The sequence below is a fragment of the Meriones unguiculatus genome, chromosome 3 (assembly GCF_030254825.1).
Source record: "Meriones unguiculatus strain TT.TT164.6M chromosome 3, Bangor_MerUng_6.1, whole genome shotgun sequence".
In the NCBI taxonomy this organism is placed as follows: Eukaryota; Metazoa; Chordata; class Mammalia; order Rodentia; family Muridae; genus Meriones; species Meriones unguiculatus.
The window spans coordinates 108,535,163-108,556,047 of record NC_083351.1 but is presented as its reverse complement, the minus strand read 5'-3'; the positions used below and the strand labels follow the sequence as shown (position 1 = coordinate 108,556,047).

The window sequence follows — 20,885 nt, the reverse complement described above, 5'->3', positions numbered from 1 at the left end:
TTGTGTAAGACTTGAATAGCTCACCTGGCTAGAGATAAAATCCTAGTCTATGAACAATAATATGTTTAAACTACAATTTCATGCTTAAACAACTCAGTAATTAAGAAACGATTGAGATACAGCTTGACCCATATCTTTGAATTTCAATCAAGAATTCTCTACATCTCAGTGGGCTTCATAAACACCTGCAATATATCAGATGAGTTCTAGTAGTGTGTACTCGAACAGTTTACACGTGCATAAATACCACATTCATATAAACTCCCCAACGTGGCTAGTATACTTTTATGAATATTTAATTCTCTTAGGATATTTTAAGGAATACATTTTATTTTAGCCAAAAATCTTACAAGTTAGGACAAACCTAAAAGAGGAATATTGTGTCTCATTAATGAATAGACTAGATTAAGTGATGGTTAATCTGTGTCTTAAAAGATACTTATAGAAAATAAGTTGAACAGTATTTGAATTCATGGAGTGAGTAAAGCAAACAGTCATCATCATTAAGGATGGACATCTTTTGATCCATCTTGGGTCTGCTTAGAATAAAAGATCAAAGGAAACATAAACTTCTGCTCTGTTTCATGGAGAACATCCATGTTTACCTGGCTTTAATAACTTGTGTTCTTTGGAAGAATACTAAGATGTGTACCAGTAATTTTCCTACCTCATAACCCTTTGAATTTGTTTATTAACAGATTTACTGTATTTCTAACTTATAAAGATTGTGATCATAATCTTCTCCAGTTACCAGTGAGTTGTTTTTTTTATCCAATATCTCTATCTGTAATTTATTAGCATGCTCTCTCTATATATAGGTACATATACACATATTTTATATACATACACATATACATATATTGTATATACATGTATATATATAATATATATATATATATATAATATCCATCCATCGACACATCTATTCACTACATTCCATAACTTTTGTCTCTCAAGACAGCCAGACTATCAGATAGTCCCTGTTTCCTTTACTATGGGAAACTAATTGATTACTGACCTACCACAGGCTACATCCGAGAAGAGGTTCTAGGTTATATCCATACATAGTCCTTGGTGGAGTGTCAGTCTCAGAAAAGACAGTCTCAGAAAAGTGCCCAGATACATTTGGTCCTTGTGAAGCTCCTATCCTTTCCAGGTCATACTAATTCCCCCTTCTTTCACATGATTCCCTGCACTCTGCCGAAGGTTATGAGTCTTAGTATCTGCTTTGATACACTGCTAGTAGAGTCTTTCAGGGGTCCTCTGCTCTTTGCCCTCCCTAACCCCCATGGGAGGAGCAGTCCTGCTAGGCCACAGAGGAGGGCTTTGCAGCCACCTGACAAAACAGGGTCAGAAGAAAGGGGAGGAGGTCCTCCCCAAGCAGTGGACTTGGAAAGGGCCTGGGAGGAGATGAGAGAGTGAAGGTGGGATTGGGAGGGAGTGAGGGAGCAGGATATAGTTGGGATACAGAGTTAATGAAATGTAACTAATAATAAAAATAAAAAAGGAAAAAGAAGATAACCAGACTAATAAATAGACTATATTCTTATAGCCCTCACTACTAAATAAATGTTACATAAGGCGATATAATTTTGCATGTGGTTTGTACTTAGATATATTGTTCCTCAGTACTGTACAATCTTTCTCTTCTTCTCTTTAGCTTTTTTGTTTTGTTTTGTTTTGTTGGAGATATGATTTCTCTGTGTAGCTTTGGCTGTCCTGGACTCACTTTGTGGACCAGGCTGGAATTGAATTCACAGAGATCTACTTGCCTCTGCCTCCCCAAGTGTTGGGATTACAGGTATGCACCACTGCCTCCACTACACTGCGTTTTCTAATTATCAATTTTTCAATAACTGATATAATGACATGTTTTTAAAAACTATTTTATAGACTTAAAAAAGTATGGCCTGGCACAATAAATTAAAGTAAGATCTTATTAACCAGGAATATATTTTGTGTTGACCATTAAGAGATGGAGAAGACAGATTTAAATACAGAACAAATAAAAAGCAGTAAGCAAAGAAAAGTACGGCATGATATTTTTTCACATAAAGAAATATAATATAACGGTGCAACAAATATTTTAATTAGGGTAAAAATACAAATGTGATGGCCCTGCACTATAAACTACCAGGGGCACCTCAGCTAGGGTTGGAGTCAGTCTCTCAAAAGTCCTTTTTCCATCCATGTTGAAATGTTGCCTGGCTTCATAATGTGCAAGACTTTTGTCCTCAACCACAGCTGTTCTTTAATATTGAATATAACAAACCTTGTAATGTCCAGAGGAGAATAACTTTAAAAAAATTTTTAGTGTTATCAGTTATTACAATTTATTCAATTTATATCCCAGCCTTGGCCCCCTCCCTCTTCTTCTCCCAATCACCCCTCCTCCCCTTATGCCCCTCCCCTAGTCCACTGATAGGGGAGGTCTTTCTCCCTTTCTATCTGACCCTAGCCTATCAGGTCTCATCAGGACTGGCTGCATTGTCTTCCTCTTTGGCCCGCAAGGGTAGCAATCCTTTCCTAGACTTTCTTTCCCTCTCCTGTGATGTTCGCTGAACCTTAGGACAAGGTAATGTAATATTTTCATCAGTATTGGCTTTCTCTCATATTCTTTTAACCAAAGATATACAAAGTATAATTTTTGTTAACTTAAACAATAATATTTCAAATTTTCTCATACACAAAAATAAACCATTTATTACATATTATTATTTGGAAACAAACTGTAACTATTTGAGATGACTGATATGCTAATTATCTGAATTAAGTAGTCTTTTTATAACACATACCCACACAAAAAGCTGCATACCTCAAGTACATGCCTTGGTTCATGTTGTCACTCAATAAACACATTCAAGGATAAACTAATTTTCCATCCTCGTACCCTTGACTCTTTCCGTTATTGAATTATGAGAGGATGTTAGAGTATGTATACACATTTTTTTTTATTTTGCTTCATTTTTATGTGAAAGTAAGATTTCTAAGCTTTCACAGTCAAACGGAGCATGTGATGCCATCTAAAGTGATAATTTTCTGAGTTTCTCTTTCAAAATAGTCACCATTTAGCACAATAATTTTTGTCTTTCAAGTATCTATAGTCTGCCCATCATCAATCTTATGTTGGATGCTTCTCTGTCACCAGCTAAAATGATTCTTATAGCTCTTCCAACCAAGGTAACACAAGAAGGGTTCAGTATCAGAATTGCCCATGCTTTCAGTTCCTGGGACTAGCTCTATAGTAAATTCTGTTGAGTGATACATGGTCCAGTCTTTTAAACTAATCTTTGACATGAAAAGAAAATGATCACTGGCTTCCTGCCAGCCCTTCCTCCAAACACCATGCGCCACATTAGTCTACCTGCTGTCTTCGCTATCCCCTGCAAACACACCTCATGTAGTAGGAGGGCAAAAAAGTTCACCTATTGCCAGGCAAAGCTGGCACAGGTTCAGAATATTAAGCTTTTAAAGCCACTTATGCACATTGCACATTGCATTGTGATGGAGTTTTGAGAGGATCTGTAGCCCTTAATCTGAGTGCAGAGTCACTGAAACACACCCTCCCTTGATAAATAGATTATTTTCTTAGGAAAGGATTGTATTTCTGCAGTTTTGAGTAAGCACCTGTTGACCCACATGATGTTTCTCCACTGCACTCAGTTCTTGTGGATTTAACAATGGAAAATCCCAGAGAGGAGGAGGGGATAATAAAACCTTGGTTTTTTTCTACTACATCCCTGGAATTCTCATTGCTGATGTGTGAGAAAACACAACTGTGGCCAGGTGGCAAACAAACTTTTTATTTCAATCAACTGGAAGACCAACTGCTCAGAAGAAGACCATAGGCTGCTCAGTTTCCAAATGGGTGTACTAGTAAGGGGAACAGGGGTTGCCTCTGACATGAACTCTGTGGCTGGTTCTTTGATAACCTTCCCTGGGGGCTGCAACAGGAAGATAATGCACCCAGCGCTGATGAGACCTGGTGGGCTAGGGTCAGATTGAAGGGGAAAAGGACCTCCCCTACCTGTGGGTTAGGGGAGGGGCATAGAGGGAGAAAGGGAGGGTGGGTGGGAGTAGGAGGAGCTGAGGAAAGGGGCAATAGCTGGATACAAAATAAATAAACTGTAATAAATAAAAAAATGAATATAGAAATAAATTTAAAAAATAAAAAGAGAAACAAGCAGTGTTGGTCTTCTGAGAATTCTATGACATAAAATTTTCAAATTAAACTACATGACTTCTTGGAGAGAAAATGCTCTTCTTCATATCTTTTGTACTTATCAAAACTACCCCTCCCCACAGAGCTAAACAAAGAATTCTTGACAGAGGAATATCGAATGGCAGAAAAACACTTAAAGAAATGCTCATCCTCATTAGCCATCAGGGAAATGCAAATCAAAACGACCCCGAGACATTACCTTACACCCATCAGAATGGCCAAGATGAAAAACTCAAGCGATAACACATGCTGGAGAGGTTGTGGAGAAAGGGGAACCCTCCTCCACTGCTGGTGGGAATGTAAACTGGTACAACCACTCTGGAAAGCTATCTGGCACTTTCTAAGACAAATAGGAATAGTGCTTCCTCCAGACCCACCTATACCACTGCTAGGTATATACCCAAAGTTTGTCCAAGTACACAAAAAGGACACTTGCTCAACCATGTTTATAGCAGCTCTATTTGTAATAGCCAGAACCTGGAAACAACCCAGATGTCCATCAACGGAGGAATGGGTACAGAAATTGTGGTATTTTTATACAATGGAATACTACTCAGCAATCAAAAAGGAGGAAATCATGAAATTTGCAGGCAAATGGTGGGATCTAGAAAAGATCATTCTGAGTGAAATATCCCAGAAGGAGAAAGACAAACATGGGATATACTCACTTATATAGACCTATAAGATATGATAAACTAATGAAATCTATACACCTAAAAAAGATAATCAATTGAGTGGACATGGGGTAAGATGATCAATCCTCCTTTAGAAAGACAGATGGGATGTGAATTGAACGTATGACAGGAGTCCACTGAGCGCATCTGAAAGACTCTGACTAGCAGTGTTTTCAAAGCAAAGACTCATGACCAAACCTTTGGCAGAATACAGGGAATCATAAGAAAGAAGGGGAGTTAGTCTGATGGGGAAAGGATAGGAGCTCCACAAGGACCAAATATATCTGGGCACAGGGTCTTTTCTGAGACTGACATTCAACCAAGGACCATGTATGGATATAACCTAGAACCTCCACTCAGATGTAGCCTGTGGTAGCTCAGTAACCAATTGGTTTCCCAAAGTAGAGGGGAACAAGGACTATTTCTAACAGGAACTCAATGATTGGCTCTTTGGTCTCCCCACCCCCGAAGGGAGGAGCAGTCCTGTTAGGCCACAGAGGAGGGCTTTGCAGCCAGTCCTGAAGATACCTGATAAAACAGGATCAGATGAATGGGGAGGAGATCCCCCCTATCAGTGGACTTGGAAAGGGGCACGGTGGAGATGAGGGAGGGAGGGAGGGAGGGACTGGGAGGGAATGAGGGATCGGGACACGGCTGGGACACGGCTGGGATACAGAGTTAATAAAATGTAACTGATAAAAAAAAGAAAAAATAATAAAAATATAAATAAATAAATACAGATGAGGCCTGAAAAAAAAAAAAAAACCTACCCCTCCCCTCACTCATCAGTGTCTCATTAACAGAGCAAGATATGAAGCGCTTTCTGTCTTAAATATTCCTTTAAATAAGCAACAGGATTTTCTATGTAATTCCATGTAATTTCATGTATATTTTCAGGGATTACAATGTATTAGAGTAACATTATACAGTCTAAGAAGTTTCTAACTATATATTCAAGTATATATGTATGTATATACCTACAATTAGTGAAAAAAAAATGGCCATGAATTTGAAAGTGAACTAAGAGGTGTAGATTAGAATGTTTGGAAGGAGTAAAGGTAAGGGCAAAATAAAGTAATTATATAATAATCTCAGATTTAAAAAAAAAGTTAGATTAGGACACTCTGTGAGGAAAATACTTCATTTGTATGGGAAGCCACAAACAAAGAATAAACAAGAGAACACTGGTTCATTATTCTGACACTGTTGTTCGTGTTCTACTTTTCCTTAACAGTTTAAATGTTGGTCATTTCCAAATTTTAATTGACTTCTTACATGTTTTGTTGGAGCAACTAAGCGCTTCAAAATGCAGTTCTTTCACAATAAGAAGTAATTCAATTCCTGAACTATTTTTGTTTGTTTCTTTCAAAATATCAACCCCCAAAGCAACTGAAATAGCTCTACTATTCAATACTCCCGTGAAATAAAGACAGCCAAATATAAGTAGTTGATTCTAAATATTCCATCTGCCGCACTTTAAAAGAAATACCACTTGCCTTATCTTCTCAAATGACCTTTCTTGAAGTAAAAAAGACCAAATCAGAAGGCACCGTTACAAGTTAAGTGACCTTTGTCAAACGTTTACCATGATTTATTAATAACCGCATAGATATTTTTACCCAATTTTCACAAAAAAAAAAGGTTTGGGGAAAGGGCTATTTTCTAAATTTTAAAGAAGTCTCTTGAGGGTGAGGAATGCCATATTCACCCACACCCACATCTGAAGAAAAATCCCAACCTTGATTCTAACCCTCACGCTTAGCACATTAGCAAACCTGAATCCATTTCACACTAGCTCTGTTGAGCCTGAGTGATTTTCCTCCAGTAAAGCACTAAAAGGGGGCTTTGGTAGTTTTAACAAATATGTTTCCAAAGGAATGCTACTCTCTTGGTGTTAGTGATGACTGAGAATCCCATGTAAGTGTTAATATCCCAGCCAGGGGACTTTGGGATTAGTCACTCAATTTAGAAAAACACCTACACTTGTTTACTATGATGCTTCAAGTGAAACGCAGGATGATATTGATGGGTGAGTGTGGGTGACTTCCTGCTGGGAGAAAGTACTGAAGATGATGCCTCAGCTGTTCACATCAATTTTGAAAGCAGCCAATCGGGCCTGAAATCCCTGTTATCATAAGCTGTGTACATTACAAAACGTTGTAATTTATTCAGGAGTCAGAAGAGGTGAGAAGCTCCTGCTTGGCTTCGTTCTTCTGGCAGTATCGAGAGGTAGGGAAGGCCCTGCAGTACTATTCATCTTCAGAATATAATGCTGACCTCCAAGGGGAAGCTCCATCTAACACAAACCCTGCAAGCCTTGAGTACTTGGGGTAAGGCATGAAAGGGCATCTCTCAAGCTAAATCGCTGGACTTCCTCTCTAGTAGAGATCGCTGATGAATGAGCCAGCAGTTGAATGTTTAGCAGGCTGTGACGACTTTGCACGGAAATATGAAAATTTATTATCAGCTTGCCACATCAGCGCTTGCCCTGTCTGCCTTTGCTCTTTCTCTTCTGATGTATACTCCCACTCCTTCTGACAGCCATCCTCTGCTCCTGCCCCTACTTTCCCATCCCCCGCAGAGAACTGCTGGTCTAAACTGTCACTGGCGTCCTGGCCGTCATTTTTCAAGAACACGGGAATTTCGTTTCGTTTGTGTGTTTAAATGATTCTTATTAACCTCGTTGCTTTCTGTATGACCTTGTCTATGGGACAAAAATGGTATTTGTGCAGCCCTGAAAAGTATGTACGGTGGGGTGGGGGAGAAGGAGGGGAAAGGGGAAGAGAGTAGAGGGAGAGAGTCTGGGAGCAGAGGAAGGAGGAGAGAATGCGAGAGCCCAGCATCAGGCCGACAGGAGCTGCCAGCCAATCAGAGAAGCGCTCGGGAGCTGCAGAGACCCAGCCTGGGAGCCTGGGGCTGGAGGTGCGCGGAGCCAGAGTCTGGGCTCTCCGAGGACCGCGAGCAGCAGTGCCCAAAGCTTGGAGAAAGTCCCTGCTCTGCTTCTCGTAAATTAAGTTCCTTTCCTCCAGTTAGGGCAAGTCAGCCAAGGTAAGGCTCCAATACATCACACTTTACTCCGTGACATTAATATTTTTATACAATGGGGCGGCTTTACTCAGTTTGGAGTAAAGCAGTATTGGTGAAATCTTCCTCCTGGATGCTTTTCACAGGGTGCTGTGCTAATGGGAAAGTTGCAGCCGGCAGCCTTGCCGCTAGTATAAATTTGTATTTCTTATGCCGGAATGCTGCTTTAGAGCCTAAGGAACGCGAAGCTCCCGATCCAGCTGGTTTTGTGTGGATGTTGTTCTGTTGATGTGCTGTTACTGCCCTGCCCCTGAAGAAGTTGGAAGGGGACTCTGTTTGGCACATTTGAATACGGAGGGTGTCTGATTAAGCGGCTTCTGTGTCTGTCTATAAAAGTGAGATCAGCGTGGTCAGAGTCAAACAGGAATACTGCAATTGGATTTTTCTCAGAGCTTTTTAATTATTGTCTTTCCAGTATCCTCAAAAATTACGTGTTATCTGCGCACTGAGACTGCTGCAGGATGAACCTGTGTTTTGTTGTTTTGTTTGTTTGTTGTTTTGGGGGGGTAGAAATTTGTTATTTTTCCGTTTTTTTATTCCTTTTACAAATGGCTTTTATAGACGTTTCTGGAAACCTAAGCTGAAACTTTTATGTTTTACAAAAGGCACAGCATTGATGCAGGGAGAGAAGGCTGCTGGGTCTTGTGATCACTAGCTAGTTCATTTGGTGTCGTCCTCTGTTTGTTAACTCTCAGCCCTTGCCTTAACTTCCTAACTGTGTTTTGTTTTGAGTGTAGAGTCACCTAATTTTGTCTTTGTTTGCACATCTAAAAATCAAGGTAAATCACAACCATGCCTGTATGGGAGTGTGCTGTGCATGTAGGTGTGGGGCCAGGCAAACCTTTCATATGTAACAGGTGAAAACAAAATTTTCCTAGTTAGATTAGAGCTATAAAGATACCCGTAACGGTCTTATTTGTTGCATTAAATTAGCCTCATGTCTGGTCAAGATTAGTGAGCTTGTGTTTTCTCAATTGGAATTTGAGAAAAATAAAAATGCTAAGCAAAATTTCTGCTTTCTGGTTTTCTCAGGTAATGGCATGCCTGCTTTGAGTCCAGAGACAGATGAGAGAAAGATTTTATTATGTAGCTCAAAACCTAACTCTATGCTCTGCTTGCATTTTCAACATTTATCTTCCACTCTGGGATCACCCACAGACGTTAAAAGCAGGAGGCTGTCCTTCTGCAATAACAGTTCTTGGTCTGAAGGTATAGTCTCTTCAGAGAACATATTCATTCCTGAATCAAGAGTTTGAAATGCAAAGTATATCTTGTACTTACCTTGCACGATGTAGGAGGAGGAAACAGAATGATAGAAGAGAGTCCATTCTGTACCTTTCTGGTCCAAGCTCCAATTATCATTGCAGTTTTGTTTACAAACTTCTTGTTATGTCCTTGATTCTATGTTTACAGCCAATGAATTAACCTAGTGTCAGTCACCCTATTCATCCACCCCATAAGCCATTCACTTAATGGGCTTTTGTCAATAATTACTTCACACATTACAGTTCCAGTGTTTTTCAACACACATAACTAACTTAAGAGAACAAGTAGAAAATGATACTAATGACTAATATTGATTGCCTACCTGAAAACAAGGATTGATGCAAAATGAGTGTAAGCTAATTCAAATGCAGGAAAAATGCCCAGCAGACCATAAACCAATAGCAAAGGAGAATAAAACACAAGAAGGAATGTGATAGGAAACTCTCTCTGAAAGTGTGATTGGTGCACCCTGAATATAATTAACTGTAGAAGTTGTGAGCATAGGCAATACCTTCTGATACTTGAATAAGTTTACCATTATGGAAATTGGTAATTATTATTCTGTCTATGACCTTTGCTAAAGTGGATGTGATAGAATTATTGGGTATTTATTTGTGCAATATTATGAAAAATTTAAAAGTATATCCTATATACTAACTATAACGTGTTTATTTTTGTTGGCTCATAGGAGCACTATTATTAGGTTTTGTATCTGTCTTTGTGGCCCAATACATATAAATTGCATTTTAAAAGGAATTGTGTCTTTTATGAATTTGACTAATGGGTAGCTAAGAGTTGGAACTATCCTTTACATATTTCTAAATGCAGTGTTGTGACATCCAGACATGCATATATACTGTAGCATACTGAAAACATTGAAGAGAAACTTTCACTTATCCTGAATCAGTTGAATGAGGGAGTATAGAATATGGAAAATAACAGACATTGAAAGTGTGTATGAACTCTATTTTTTTGTAGAGAAAATACTACAGCAAAATTTTCAATTTGCTTAATTCTATATCTTCATTGCAGATTTATTACCTATGTCTAAAGAACTTTATTCTAGATTAGGGCTTCTGGATATTGGTTCTATTGATCTTTGGATGTGATTTCTTGCTAGGGTACAGTGATGCCTGAGATTTTCAGTCAGTGTAGCAATCTTCTTGCTCTCTAAACATTAACAGCAAAGATCATTTTGCTAAAGTTTAGAAAATCAAAACTAGCTCCTTATATTGTGAATTTTACGCAGGTGTGTGGATGAAAACATGACTCTCTTATGGTGAACTACTGCACAGACAAGTAGCAATCAAAATGTTTACAAAATGGTCATAAATATGCCAATGAAATATGTAACTGTTCATGTGTACTTACTTTCTGCGCTCTGCCCATGAATTCTCTTATTGCTTGAAAATGAATGGATTTCAAATTGTACATTTCCAATAGGTCTTACCATATTATTGTGAAACACTGTCATCCTTATTTTTCTATGAATTGTAAGATGGACACCATAGTATTATATGCTGAGATAGAATAGGGGTAGAGAAGAACACAGAAAAAAACAGTTCATTTGTTGGGCATTCAATAAATCTTATTTAAATCTGTTTCTCTTTAAGATATGAACTATTAATAAAATATGTATTTCCTTCCTGCCCTGACTGTAAACATGTACCTAGACTATTTTGAAATGTGTTTCTTAAAGAAGCCTTCGTTTGACTGATTGAGTCTATATCCCCCATATAAGTTGGTATTTGGGCACTCTATATTTTTCTAAAAATGTATTTTAGAATTTCTTTTTTAAAATTCTAAAAGTTTTCTCCATTTTAAAAATCCCTGTTATAAAAAGTAGAACTTTCACAATTTTAAAATACTATTTGGTTATAACAACTTCTAATGAATGCGAAGGATTTTTTTTACAACAATTAATAAAAAACTTAACAAAAGAGTAAAATAGAGCAATACATTCTTAGAAGACTTGACTCTGTCTTACATTTTCATCGTTTAGAGTGTAATGCTTGGTTATGTGTGCATTTGACATTCAGACCCCTGGGAAGAAATAGGGAAACACTTCTTTTTTTTTATTTATTTATTTATTTATTTTTTATCAGTTACATTTTATTAACTGTATCCCAGCCATGTCCCGCTCCCTCATTCCCTCCCAGTCCCTCCCTCCCTCCCTCATCTCCACCGTGCCCCTTTCCAAGTCCACTGATAGGGGGGACCTCCTCCCCATTCATCTGATCCTGTTTTATCAGGTATCTTCAGGACTGGCTGCAAAGCCCTCCTCTGTGGCCTAACAGGACTGCTCCTCCCTTCGGGGGTGGGGAGACCAAAGAGCCAGTCATTGAGTTCCTGTTAGAAATAGTCCCTGTTCCCCTCACTTTGGGAAACCAATTGGTTACTGAGCTACCACAGGCTACATCTGAGTGGAGGTTCTAGGTTATATCCATACATGGTCCTTGGTTGAATGTCAGTCTCAGAAAAGACCCTGTGCCCAGATATATTTGGTCCTTGTGGAGCTCCTATCCTTTCCCCATCAGACTAACTCCCCTTCTTTCTTATGATTCCCTGTACTCTGCCAAAGGTTTGGTCATGAGTCTTTGCTTTGAAAACACTGCTAGTTAGAGTCTTTCAGATGCGCTCAGTAGACTCCTGTCATACGTTCAATGCACATCCCATCTGTCTTTCTAAATGAGGATTGATCATCTTACCCCATGTCCACTCAATTGATTATCTTTTTTAGGTGTATAGATTTCATTATGTTTATCATATCTTATAGATCTATATAAGTGAGTATATCCCATGTTTGTCTTTCTCCTTCTGGGATATTTCACTCAGAATGATCTTTTCTAGATCCCACCATTTGCCTGCAAATTTCATGATTTCCTCCTTTTTGATTGCTGAGTAGTATTCCATTGTATAAAAATACCACAATTTCTGTACCCATTCCAGCGTTGATGGACATCTGGGTTGTTTCCAGGTTCTGGCTATTACAAATAGAGCTGCTATAAACATGGTTGAGCAAGTGTCCTTTTTGTGTACTTGAACAAACTTTGGGTATATACCTAGCAGTGGTATAGCTGGGTCTGGAGGAAGCACTATTCCTATTTGTCTTAGAAAGCGCCAGATATCTTTCCAGAGTGGTTGTACCAGTTTACATTCCCACCAGCAGTGGAGGAGGGTTCCCCTTTCTCCACATCCTCTCCAGCATGTGTTATCACTTGAGTTTTTCATCTTGGCCATTCTGATGGGTGTAAGGTGATGTCTCAGGGTCGTTTTGATTTGCATTTCCCTGATGGCTAATGAGGATGAGCATTTCTTTAAGTGTTTTTCTGCCATTCGATATTCCTCTGTCGAGAATTCTCTGTTTAGCTCTGTTCCCCATTTTTTAATTGGATTACTTGGTTTGTTGCTTTTCAGCTTCTTTAGTTCTTTGTATATACTGGAGGGAAACACTTCTATTTAGAATCATAGGTTTTGTTGGTGGTTATGAGTAGCACACGAAGGATAGAAAATGTGAGGTTAGGGCAGAGCTTGAATGCAGCCAGGAAGCATTATACTACATATAAACTCTTTGTCGGCCATTTTTTTTTCTATTTGTAAACAAGAACAGTGATAGGTGTATAAATCAAACAAACTAAATGATATGATTGGTTACATTTGTAAAGATCAATAACGTGGTTGCTAAATTATCATAGATTCAGTGTCCTTGATGGCCTATTTTCTTAATATTGATTCAGGATGCTGCCTTCAAGCCAGATGGTTAGGAAAACTCATCTACGAGAAAAGCTAGTATTTTCCCTTCAAATATAGTTCATGAAACACAACTTTAACTGAAATAAGCACTTTAAAGTTATTGATAATTTTTCACTTGTTATACATTTCTACTCTCCTATAAACCACATTCAAAATTTGTTTTGCAGGATTAAAAAACATAGATATGTGACATGGCATGTACTCTTGAAAAGTCACTGTTGAGAGCTTGGGAGAAAGACCATTTTACAAGAATGAATGTTGGGATTTGGGTCCCAAAAGCATTATGCAAAATTGCAGCAGATATGATGGCTGTTTATAATAATAGCTCTTAGATGCAGAGACACAGAGAGAATTGAGTTAATCTAACCAAACTCAGGTTTGGTGAGAGACCATTTCTCAATATTTAAAGTGGAGAGTAATTCATCTAAACCTAGATCAACTTTGGGGCCTTCACACTCAGGAGTGTGTACATGCATTTGATCCTGCACATATGTGTGTCCCCACATACATACAAACTTCCTCGCACACATTCAACAGCACTTCACACATAGAAAAAGACACTGTAATTGCTAATTTTGGTATACTTTGGATTATTCTTGAAAGAATAGATTAATGTAAATATACATACATCATTATAAATTAAATAAATTAAATACACATGTTTTGATTACTGGGAGCTCTGTGTTCCTTTACAATTGAGTAATATATGACTGTGTTATAGAGATTTTTTTTTTTTTGCTTGAGTTTATAACATGATGTTTTAACCTGGCCTCTAGTGTTCCAATCAATCCTATATACTTCATCCTCCCTCCCCTACAAATACATGGCTTCTTTTTTCATTTTTGTTGTTTACATTTTTAGACTATATGCATATAACCCATATGATGATAATTGTATGTATGTTTTCAAGACTTTAGTGTGCTTTTTCCTGGGGAAGAACACCTCTGTTGCTTCCTTATTTTTAGTTGCCTATAGCTGTTTTTATAGAGTTAAGGCTCATGGGCTGTTCCCTATTCACTTTGGCATGACCACCAATATCATATTTGTTTAATGCATGTTAGAACAACATGTTGAAACAACTTTACGGTTATAGCTTGTAACATTACTAGGAGACATGATATCACAGGAAATTCATTATCCACTGTCTTTTGAAATCTTTCTGTTCCCTCTTCTGCAATGTTTCCAGGTGCAGTAGTGTTTTGTAGCTGCATCCATCGTTTGAGAGCTCCATAGTTACACATATTGGTTTGTATGGTTTTTATAGTGGCCGTAGTCTGTTGCAAAAAGAAGTTTCCTTGACGAGAAATGAAGGCTACTCTTAATTTGTGAATGCAATGATAAATATTTATAGTTGTTATGGTATATACTTGTTTAGTAAATTAGTGGTCGGTAACCATGACTTCACAGCACAGTAAGTAATTAGCTTTAATTCCAATACCCGGAAGTTCTTTCTATCGAGTTGCACAGCTCTCAAGTGCAGTTAGGAAACAATTGGTGACTGCAAGGTATGGTACTGTGCTTTCAAGATAACCTCCTGCAGTGCTGCTTGCTGATGTAACTCACAGACACTATAACTCAGTAGAACCATTGGATGCTTTGGAAGTTTCCCTGCCACTTTCTAATTTCATGAAAGCTGGCCCTTAGACAGGAGATTTCATGTAGGTTCTAGCTCAGGGGCCTTTGGACCTTTTTGAAGTATACAGTGTCTTCAGCAATGAAGACTTAACTTTCATCTCTCATGGGTAACCAAGTGAAATATCAGTAGGCTGTACATATTGAAAGCATTTGGATAACTCTGGCCAACAACTCTAAAGATGACCAAGGCCCCAATGTATAATACTTTGGCTCAAAGTTGGAAACATACACTTGCTAACATTTTTGTCTTCTCATTGTTAGAGTAGTTTTAGATTGGCAGATATTCCTAATACCTTTATTATCAAGTATTTTGATTTTTCCATAATATTGCATAGTTATACTATTGTTCCTTAACCAGTTACCTATTCAAATATTTTAATGGAGAATAAAGGGAAGTCCAATACAAAATAAATAATGTGCTGAAGATATTTTGATTTAGTCCATGTGTGAGCTAGGAAGATATTTACAGGAAAATAAAAGTATGATTATTCAAGTAAAGCTACTGTAGAAGTTACAGTTGTCCTGCTGTCTTCTTACATGCACAGATGTTGCTTTTGTGTATAAAGAAAGTTCTGGTGTGCTTATTTCTCCAATTTTAGGCTACAATAATTTAGGACAGTGCTTGGTAAAAATGGCAAATTCAATAATGTATGATGCCCAAAAGTATTCAAACTGCTTAGTAAAACACATGTAAGACTGTCATTAATAATAAAATTGGCAATTCAAGATTGTACCTATAATTTGCAAAGGATGTGCTCAATCCTTGATCCCTAGAGGAGAAATGAACAACCACATTCATTTTAAATGGAAGCATTTTTAAATCAAATTTGAAACTTTTAACTAACCCATGATTATATGTAATCTCATATGAAACTCAATTAGAAAATGTTGAAAGTTTACTGGAAGAAATTGTTTTCAATTTACCTGATATCAATATTATTTTAAATAAATATACCTATAAAGATTTATACTTTCATTGATATGCTATAAATATTCCTAATATAATTTAATATTTAACCTATTGTTAATGAACACTGAAATTGATGCAGTGTTGATATGATGGCATTATTATTAGTATTTTTGGTAGAAGTGCAATCTTACCAGTTTTTTAAAATAATATAGAGCATTCTTTCCACAAAAGGACAACTAGGTCTCCTTGTATGCAACTTTGGAGCCATTCATCGTTACCTCATCTCTGTAATCATAACATATTGGATCTCGATACAGGTACATTGCTATGCACTCAAGGTGAACCTGTACTACAGAGACCTTTTCTAAAACACAAGCAAAAATAATCCCAAAACCAAGAATCAAAAAATCAAAACCCCAATAAACAATCAAAATCTCAGGAACTAAAAGTAAACACCCCCTCCAAAAAATTAAAATGCAAGCCAAAATATAAAAGAGAAGGGAAATCTGAACAGAGCTAATTTAACAGTTTGAATATTGTAATTGATAAATACATAAAAAATTGAAAGTAGCATCTTTCACTTAATCTATATTTTTATATATTGAGATTTAAAAAACATTTCAGTAAAAATACATTGTGATAATAGATAAATTGAAGAAATTATGCATTTCCCTCCATCCAACTTTTGTTGTTTATTAGTTTTACTTTTTAAGTTCATGCAATTAACTGTGTTTGCCTATAGTAAATAGGACACAATTTTAATGGACAATAACAATATACACAATGACATTTTGGTTACCTGTATTTCTCTGATTTTTGTGAAATATCTTGATCTTGGAAATTTGGTTCTTTTCAGCTCTGGATTTAACATTTTCCTTGATGGATGCATTGATTTCTTTCATTGTGTCTTCTACACCTGAGATTCTTTCCTCCATCTCCTGTATTCTGTTGGCAAAATTTACCTCTGTAATTCCCGTTTTCTTCTCTAAGTGCTTTCTCCTCAGGATTTCTTCAGTTTGTGCTTTCCTTATTGTTTCTACTTCCATCTTCAGATCTTGATGTGTTTTATTGATTTCCTTCAACTGTTTGTTTATATTTTCCTACATTTTGTTAAAGGATTTATTCAATTCCTTCACCTGTTTGTTTGCACTTTCCCGTATTTCTTTCTCTAGTTTATTTATTTCCTCTCTAAAGGACTAAAACTGTTTGGACTGCAGCTTCCTGTATTTCTTTAAATGTTTTATTCTTTTCTGCCATTGTCATTTTCTTGTGTTTCAGGTGTGTTAGGGTATCCAAGATTACTTGCTGTGGAATAACTGGTTCTGACCTATTGCTGTATTGCTCGGACTTTTGTTGATTGTGCTTTTATGCTGGTTGTCTCTGGTGTTGGTTGTTTGATCCTGTTGCCTGCTGGAGTTCTTGGGGGTGGAGAAAGAGCTCTGCACAGGAAGCTGGATGTTCCTGCAGAATGATTGGGAATGGTCTCAGACTGGTGGGTAGTTCTCAGGGACTTGCCCATGCAGCTCTCCTCAGATGTATGATGCTTGGGAGTGTTTTCCTCAAGAGCCCAGGGATCCTTCTTTCGCCATGGGAAGAGTTGGGTCAGCTGCCCCTCTACTGGCTTTCTTGCTCCAGTATTTCTTTTCAACTACAGATACCTGCAAAATCCTGTGTGATTAAAGTTAAAAAGAAAACCAGATTACTAAGACTTACAAGTTTCTGTTTGGCGACTAACTCTTCTTTGAGATGTTAATCATATTTCCAGAAACCAAGTAAAGCCTACTAAATATTAGTTTATATTTTATCATACTATATATTAAGTTATAAATCTGTATCTTTCATTAAATAGGTTGCAGTCTAGTGAGAGATGTTCCAAAGAAGAACTGTAATGAGTATTTCATAGTTTTTTCTAGAAAAAATATATTAAGAGGAAGATATAAAAGTGATATGGGATCAAATTTTTAGAGGTAGGTGGTGGCTTGGTGTTTTATCTACTATGGCTTAGAAGCCCTCACTGAAAATAATACTTTTAATAAAATCTTGGAGGAACTGTGGCTGTGGATACTGGTAATTTCCATGGAGCCACTTTCTAGGGAGAGTGATAAATGCAAAAGTCTTTGGGGGAAAGAACACCTGCCTTGCTGAAAGTCCAGGCAGGGCAGCAGAGGTTGAGAAAACAGCCATGGAGAGGAAGTCTGGAGGGTCTTTCAAAAGTCAGGCATTGAGGACTTAATTCCTAAGAAAACAACAATGAGAAAGACGATAATATATGAGGATGTGAGCTCATTATAAGCCATTCTTAACTTTAAGCTTATATGGTATGGTGGCACAAGCCTGTAATCTCAAATTTTGGGAGGGTGATATAGGATGACCATGTGTTTGAGGCTAGTCTGGGCTATATAGTGAAACCGTGTCTCAAATAAAGCAGATAAAACAAATACATCTAAACAACAAAACCAAATCTCAACAAAACAGTCATTTAGAAATAGGTTTTCTCTCTCATTTCTTGGAGCTGAATCTTATATTCTCACACTCTTTAACTGAGAGGAAATGTGTTTATTCTTTTCCCCATCTGAGACATTTGGTTATAGATGAGAAAAAGAACCTCAGTTCATAAAAGGAGACATAGTTAAACAATAACAGAAACCACACATGCTGGCCTGGACGATTAGTATTAGGACTTTTTATTCTTCTTAGGGGAGTTGGGATAGCAGTAAAACGAAGGCTCTAAACAGAAATGTGACATTATCTGTCATATATTTCAACAAGAAAGTCTGCAGACTCCACTAAAGTTAGACTGTAGAAGACCAAGCACAAAAGCAAGGATCCAGGGACAGTGAGATGATGGTACCTAACAGCCCAGTAACAGAGTAAAAAGAAAAAAGGTGGGATTCTGTATTTAATTAATAAAATTGGCAAGAGTTGTTGTTTAAAATAGAATGTGCAAATGATGTTGGAGAAGAGACTAAAGGTAAAAATATTGGTCCTAAACAATAAAATGAATGTAGTTAATAAAGCATTGAAGATAAACGAGTTTTACAATATGAAGAGAAAGGAGGGAGATAATCAAAACTGTAAATAAAGCATGGGGTGTATAAGATGGATCTTAGTGTCTCCTGAAGGCAAAAACATAGGGATCACAGAAAAGTTGTATATGAAGGCAGTGGATCAGAAGTCTTAATTGGTAGAATGCAGTAAACAGGAAGAATTGGAATGTTGAAGAACAATGTAAGACACAAGGGCAAACATGGAGGAAAAAAAATGAGGACTGAGCACTCAGAATTTTGAGGACAGTCAGAAACTAAATCAAGTAAGAGGATGTGTCTCCAGGGTGCAGAGAGTCTTGAGATCCTGGAGATTATACATTTCTTTCTTTCTTTTCCATATTTTATTAATTATTTGAGAATTTCACACCATGAACCCACAGCACTCTCAATTCTCAGTCCTCTCAGGTCTTCCCCCCCATCCTTGTGACATGCCCTCTACCGCTAGCAAAAAGTAAAGAAAGGAAGGAAGGAAGGGAAAAAAGTCCAATTTATGTTGCTATATATTCATTGGAGTATGGTGAAACTCCCAGTGCCCAGCCTCTTAAAGAAAAGTGAGTCCTTCCCCACCTGCACCCTTGCCAGAAGTATCAATTTGGAGCCCTATGCTTCAGCATCCCTATTTGAGTTTTCTTTAATGGCTTTTTGTCTGAGCTGTTACTTTTGTTTGGGAGGAATGGGAGTAGAGGTTGTCATAGCCATTTATGTCCTTCTTTCTCAACCGTGAGTCTGTGGTCATCATTACCATGGGGAAAGTAGCATCCTTGCCCTCTATAGTCAGCAGGAGCATAGATCATGGGCTTACACATGGTATCTGGGGACATCACAGACCAAGGACACACATGATCACCAGCATCAACACATGCCATGGACCTAAGCATGCTCTCCAGTATAGACCACAGACATCAACGTGGCCCTCCGATGATGCAAGTGCCACAGACAAAATCACAGCCTTCAGTGACATCACAGACCAAGGACATCACCGTGGTCTCAGGTTGTAGGGTAGACCTTTCGGATCAATGTGGTCCCCACTGACAGCAAAACTCATGTATATCAATATGGCTTCAGGTGGAAGTACAAACTATGGACATCCATATGGCACTAGGTAGCAACATGGGCCACAGACATCATCAAAGCAGATCCCGGCTACAGTAGGAGCACAGACTTACACATCACCATGGTCTCAGGTGGCAGCATAGGCTACTCATATTTTTAAGATTGTTCCTTTAAAAAAATTATATAGATACACATTTCACAAAAAGTAATTTTTTCAATTTGTTTATTTTGTTACTTTACAGCCAAATCCCAGCCCCCTTTCTCCTCTCCTCCCAGTGGAAACCTCATGCCCTCTCTGCCATTCTCCTCTCTTCTTCTCAGAGAAGAGGAAGCCCCACGGGGGAATAATGTACCCTGTACATCAAATCTCAGCAGGATTAAGCAAATCCTCTCCCACTGAAGCCAGACAAGGCAGCTCAGTCAGAGCAAAAGGATACAAAGGCAGGCCCTACTCCCATTGTTAGGAGACCCACAGGATGACCAAGTTGTCCATTTGCTATATATGTGCAAAGCTTCTAGGTCAAGCTTCTGCATGATCCTTGGTTGGTGGTTCAGTCTCTGTGAGCCCCACGGGTCTAGATTAGGTTACCCTGTAAGTCTTCTTGTCATGTTCTTGACCCTTCCAGTTTCCTCAATCCTTTCTCCCACTCTTCCACAGGACTCCAAAGGCTTGACCTATTGTTTGACTGTGGGTTTCTGTATCTGTTTCTACCAGCTACTGGATGAAGCCTCTCACAAGATTATTATGGTAGCCTCCTGTCTGCAAGCATAGCAGAGAATCCTTTATAGTGTCAGAGGTTGCTCCTCTCCCATGAGGTGGGTCTCAAGTCAGGCCAGTCATTGGTTTGCCATTCCCTCAAGCTCTGCTTCAACTTTATCCCTACACTTCTTGTAGGGGAGCCAAATTTGGGGTTGGAGGTTTTACAGGTGGGCTGGTGTCCCCCGCTCTTCACTGGAAGACCCACCTGGCTACAGGAGCTGGCAACTTTGGGTTTCATACCCCCCGTTTCTAGGAGTCTTAGTTAGGGTCACCCCATAGACTCCCCTGAACACCCTCTGTCCCAGAGATGCTCACCCAATGATTTCTGTTCTCTCTTCTGGTCCTTCCCACGGCCCCCACCCTTGCTATCCCCACACTTGATCTTCACCCCAGTTGTCATCCCCACCTCCTCTCCTACTTAGTTCCCTCCTTTCATCTACTTCAGTTTATTTTATTTCTCCTTCTGAGTGAGATTCAAAAT

General features: G+C 38.2%; 1 protein-coding gene across 5 annotated transcripts in view; it reads left to right on the top strand.

Moving 5' to 3' along the window:
- The window catches only part of Cdh18 (cadherin 18), a 1,064,923-nt gene that overhangs the window by 551,802 nt on the left and 492,236 nt on the right, over nt 1–20,885 (top strand). For 2 of the 5 annotated variants that reach the window (XM_060380422.1, XM_060380421.1), the window contains exon 1: nt 7,572–7,944. The exons of 2 other annotated variants lie outside the window; for them this stretch is intronic. The gene's annotated coding sequence lies outside the window, so the exon portion shown is untranslated. Of the gene's footprint in view, nt 1–7,571; nt 7,945–20,885 lie in introns of those variants that run through there. One more of the 5 variants, XM_060380418.1, reaches the window with a different exon arrangement.